Raw genomic sequence first — 6,396 nt, 5'->3', positions numbered from 1 at the left:
TTAGAGACATAGTCTTGCATGACAAACATCATCTTATTCAGAGTATGGTTGTGCCAATAGGACAGATCCATGGATAAAGAAGTAAAACTCCTGACAAGAAAAATGACCTAAGATTGACCTTGATCATTGACCAAGAGGTCTAGAGTTTTGCAGGTGACATGTGTCTTGTTGTTTATACTAATGTAATTTAGGTCGATTGCGAAGCAAGTACTACAACTTATATTGCTATAAACATTGTATAATGTTTTATGCGAATAAAATCTTTGGTATTGGTATATATAAGCCGCGCCATGAGAAACCCAACATAGTGGCTTTGCGACCAGCATGGAGCCAGACCAGCCTGCGCATCCGCGCAGTCTGGTCAGGATCCATGCTGTTCGCTTTCAAAGCCTATTGGAATTAAAGAAACTGATAGCGAACAGCATGGATCCTGACCAGACTGCGCGGATGTGCAGGCTGGTCTGGATCCATGCTGGTCACAAAGCAACTATGTTGGTTTTCTCATGGCGCGGCTCGTATATTAATCCCTCTCAACACCTCATTCCTGATGGAATCCATGGCCATGAGGGTATGAGTGAAGAGAAGCCAGAAAACAGTCTTTTGTTATGGGAATAATGTGTGCCAAGTAAAATCAAATTCCCTTTATGAACTGCATAGTTACTGACCAGATCCAAAACTGGCACTGTTAACTTTTGACCTTTAAGTGTGACCCTGACCTTTGAGCTAAAGGTATCACAACATCTCATTATAGGGAACATTTGTACCAAGTGTTATCAAAATCCTCTGATGAATAGCAGCACTATGGCTTGGGCAAGAATGGGACAGAATGGCAGACAGACACAGACAGATGCACCTGGTGCAGACTTATAGTTCCAGATCCAAATTTGCAATCAAAAGCGGACTAATAAAAGTACATGTAAAATGAATTTAACTTAGTACCTAAAACCTCCAAAATGTAGGATATTTCCAGCTGTTCAAGCATGTTATGATGAAGCTGAACTTCCGAATTGCTATAACTCATTATTGACCTATAAACAACTATTCCACAGGAAAATATCCCAAACCAGCACCACAGATAACTATAACAAGAAATAAGCAATGCTACTGGTAGTTATATCCCACTTTACTAGCCATGAGGCCTGTAAACTACAACATATAAGTTTACACATGACATTTTTCAAACTGTTTTTTCTTGTTTTAATAGTTTACTGACTACTGGAACTGCATAAAGTCACACCATTTAAAAAACTTTCAAATGAGTATGTGAAATGTCTGATGTATATTGCAAGTTCTAAATGTTAGAAATAAAGTTAACAAAATTACACCATTCAGATGACCTGACATGATAGTTGATATGATGCAGATACAAAAGGACAGTATACCTCTACTTGTTATAGACAAACTTTCAAACTTTGTACATAGTTAAAAATTCCTGAATTGACTAGAAAAGTGAAGATGTAAATATTTCTACCAAAAAGTAACATATTTATAAAGTTTACAAAGAACCCAATTTTGTAAGTATCTACAAACTAAGGGAAGTTTTCCCAAAAATATGTAAGTAAGCCAACATGCACATCAAAAAATTGTTACAAATCAAATGTTATCAAAAACAAGGAGCTGCGTTCAATAAACGCTTGTGGCATCCTTGTCGATACAAAGCAAACTAAGTCCAAAACGAGGTCAAGGTCAAACTGAGGTCAGGTGATTTCTGAAGATGAGGAATGGTCACAGGTTACATCTGCATTAGTATCAAGTCATTCTAGTAAGGGGTATTGATGCTAGATGAAATGGTCCCATTTGATTAACCTCATACGGACGGACGAACGAACGGACAGGACAATCACTATATGCCTCCCGCATCAGTAGATGCTGGGGGCATAAAAATCCCCTAAAACTATGACTAGTTACAGCGCATATAAAAAATGTAATACAAATGTAAGATAAAATTCAACAAGAGCTCTGCTTAACTGGGCATTATACATCGTTTCAAAAGCAGAAGTAAATGTCCAGGGGTGGAGAGGGGCAGGGGAAGGGTATGTGTCAGGCTGCTGGATACAGATACCAAGGAGGATAGGGGTGGGGTGTATGTGGTATCCCTGTGACCTTGGTGAGCCACTGACCTCAATATCAACAGGGATATTTCTCAAGTGTTACCATGTCACTGTGTTAAGCTCTGGAAGCAATAGCTATTATACTTTCTGACTTTAAGACTGAAACTGAAAATAACAGAAATTCAGTCAGGTCCTGAGACCTTGACCTTTGAGCCACTGACCCCAAAATCAATAGGGATTTTCCTTTAGTGGTAATTAATCAATGTGTAAAGTATGAAAACTGTATCTATTATCCTCTGGAAACCATTTTCAGTCTCCTGTTTACTGTGACCTTGGCCTATTGAGCCCAAAAACAAAAGGGATCCTCCTCATGTGGTACTTAGTGATCTTGTAAAATCTGAAAGCTGTATCCATCATACTTTGTGATTTACAGTTCAGAGAAGAAAAATTTTGATGGATAGACAGATGGATACCGCCATTCCAAAATGTCCAATTTTTAAAACAGGTGTACAAAATAACAATTTCTTTTAATTTTTTTTAGTAAGTCCATCATTTAACTAGCAAAGAGCATTAGAAATTTTTTATGACATGATAGCAATGATACCAAAGATATTAGGGTAATATATGTGTAAAATCTTAAAAGAAAATTGTTGGTCTCTACAAACAGGTGGCTTTTGATAAAAGGTAGAATGCAGTACAAAAATCACGTGAACAAATACTTATTCACGCAAAATATATTCCAACTATCAAATGAATTCCTGAAAAATTAAAGATGAATTTGAGTAGAGCTAGCGGCCATCTTCCTTAAAAATCAACTTTAATTTCTTTACAACCTGTCAATATTCATAGCTATAAACACAATTCTTGATGAAGTTGCCTTCATAATTATTAGGTAGTTAAAAAATTTCTATCAAAAACAACTAAAATATCTACATATAATTATACCAGTAAGACTTTTGGGGAAGTCCTTAAAACCTGAACACATAATTGTGACATATCAAGTACATAATAAGTACAAACAATAGGCAGTACTTGTGCCTGTTTTATACAAAGAGCTCCTACAAAATGTTATACTACTGTCTTCCTTAAAGGGGATTTCTCTAGAAACATATGGGCTAAGAAAGGAAATTGAAGAACACTGTCATTATTTTAAACCCATGTTCCTAAAACAGAGGTCATTTGGGTACATCATCATCATCTTTGCTAAGATTATCATAACAAGTGTGACAACATACATGTATCTCTTATAGTTCATACCTAAAAGTATTGAAATCTTCCATTTAACTGTAGTCTTTATAATTTTGCCAACTACTGTGCAGACAGGGCAGTGACAACATCACACCGGTAAAAATGGCCACCATTTCAATAAATGGATGCTTTACAAATGGCTATATCATTTTAATATGTGTACAAAATATCTTTAAATACCTTTTCAAGAGTTTTGATGAAGAAATATGTCAAAACATTGCATATTTTCCTTTCAGAAATTTAGATAAAGAAACTCTGTATATAATCAAATATCAAATTATGGCATTTTTGCAGGATTGAAATATATTACACTCTGTATGTTACCAAAGTCTAGGTACTGACATTGTACATGAGTTCTACATTTAACTAAATCCAAATATATTCTGTACCAGGACAAGTGACACAAACTTGTGCGACATACCTAATCAATATGATTCAATATAATAAAACTATCCTACATTAGCGAAGACAAAGTACCCTTTACTGGTATGCCAATATAAAATGTGTAAGCAAAATGTAAGTTTCCTAGTAAACTGATAAACTGAGGGGCTTATAAGGAAATATTTGATTAGCACAAGTTACAACAGTTCTTAACAAAGATAATTATATCCAATATCAACATTTAACGTAACAAGTAATATTCCAGCAAATTTAAATGTAACTACAATGCTTGACTTAACATGATCAGTAAAAACAATTAACTATAACATGCCTACACCTATCTAAACAATCATATTCATCTACAATTTTCTGCAGTAATTAGAAGAAAATGAAATGAGCCGTGCCACGAGAAAACCAACATAGTGGGTTTGCGACCAGCATGGATCCAGACCAGCCTGCGCATCCGCGCAGTCTGGTCAGGATCCATGCTGTTCGCTAACAGTTTCTCCAATTCCAATAGGCTTTAAAAGTGAACAGCATGGAGCCTGACCAGACTGTGCGGATGCGCAGGCTGGTCTGGATCCATGCTGGTCGCAAACCCACTATGTTGGTTTTCTCATGGCACGGCTCAAAAAATTTGTATCTACACAAGGCATCAGATATGTTATTATTTCTTAAAGCCAACAATTAAAGCCTGACATCCAAAATAAAGCTCTCATGATATTCTTCATTATAAAACCTACAAACAACAAATTTCACAAGAGCTGCCAGAGGACAGCAATGCTCAACTATTCAACAGCCTTGTCAATTGAATAAAGAGTCAAACAAGAGTGCCAGACTGACACAAAATACACCTGTCATCGAACTTGGCCTGATTCAAGGGCCATAATCCAAGAGTGCCTAGGGTAATTTGGGTGGTTATCTTACTTGGCCGAGATATTATGCTCACAAACATTGTCAGCAAGTTTGGTGAAGATCGGATGAAAACTGTTCGACTTAAGAGTGCGGACAAGGCTAAATTCGCAGTTTTTCGAGTAATTCAAGGGCCATAATCCAAGAGTGCCTGGGGCGATTTGGCTGGTTATCAAACTTGGCTGAGATATTATGCCCACAAACACTGTCAGCAAGTTTGGTGAAGATCGGATGAAAACTGTTCGACTTAGAGAGCTGACAAGGCTAAATTCGCAGTTTTTCGAGTAATTCAAGGGCCATAATCCAAGAGTGCCTGGGGCGATTTGGCTGGTTATCATACTTGGCCGAGATACTATGCCCACAAACATTGTCAGCAAGTTTGGTGACATTCGAATGAAAACTGTTTGACTCGAGTGCAGACAAGGCTAAATTCGCAGTTTTTTAGTAATTCAAGGGCCATAATCAAAGGGTGCCTGAGGTGATTTGGCTGGTTATAGAACTTTGCCGAGATATTATGCCCACAAACATTGCCAGCAAGTTTGGTGAAGATCGGATGAAAACTGTTGGACTTAGAGAGCAGACAAGGCTAAATTCACAGTTTTTTGAGTAATTCAAGGACCATAATCCAAGAGTGCCTGAGGTGATTTGGCTGGTTATCAAACTTGCCCGAGATATTATGCCAACAAACATTCCCAGCAAGTTTGGTGAAGATCGGATGAAAACTGTTTGACTTAGGGGGGAAGACAAGGTGCTAAATTTGCTGTTTTTTTAGTAATTCAAGGGCCATAATCCAAGAGTGCATGGGACGATTTGGCTGATTATCGAACTTGGCCGAGATATTATGCCCACAAACATTGTCAGCAAGTTTAGTGAAGATGCGATGAAAACTGTTCGACTTAGAGAGTGGACACGCTTTGGATGCCACCCGCCCGCTGCCACCGCCACGGGTGTTCACATAATACGCCCCGCTCTTTCAGAGATGGGCGTATCAAAAGGGGAATAATTTTGTAAAAAAGAAAAAGAGTTATGGAACCTTTGCAGTGTAAGTCAGTTGCTCACAGTGAATAAGTGTATGAAGTTTCAATCCATTCCCACAAGTGGTTACTGAGATATCAGCTTACATACAAAAAGTTAACTAAATCTGGACGCAGATGCCTACACATGGGTGAGTGCAATACCTCTACCTATTCTTTCAATAGTCGAGCTAAAATGATACTATGTACAACAGATGATATAACAATGTGGAAAAATAACAAGAAACATGTAAAGAGCATAATACTGCAAGATATGATTCAAAAACTAGAATGAGCTATTATTATAAATATACAGTAATTTTGGATTAGTTTCTTTTAAAAAGCACCTCAAGACTGCATCAACATTTTGTCACCACTGAATATGATATGCAACATACTTTTCTGCAAATTCAGCATATATATTTGATGAACTGTTCTACACTGACAAACAAACACTTTCTCATATTCAAAATGTTAAATAGGAAAATGTCACTACCTGGCCACACATCTATTTCCTCGTTAAATATTGGAAGCCATACAAATTCCTTCTCCTACTGATTACATTTTGTTAAAATTTGAGGTAATTAATGTCATTGCTATAAACAGAGGAATAGATAGTGGGCATTCCACAATATCCTCCCATAAAATATGACTAGGTTGGATAAAAAAGGGACAAAGTTTTTTTTTTTAATTAAACACAAATAGCAGATGTATGCAATTTCATTCCAATAGCCTATGATATTCTAAATCCACAAAATTTCGTTAGTTTAAACAGCAGTGAAGCTTAAAAC

The sequence above is a fragment of the Mercenaria mercenaria genome, chromosome 5 (genome assembly GCF_021730395.1).
Source record: "Mercenaria mercenaria strain notata chromosome 5, MADL_Memer_1, whole genome shotgun sequence".
NCBI classification, from domain to species: Eukaryota; Metazoa; Mollusca; class Bivalvia; order Venerida; family Veneridae; genus Mercenaria; species Mercenaria mercenaria.
Note: the sequence above shows the minus strand (reverse complement) of the source record.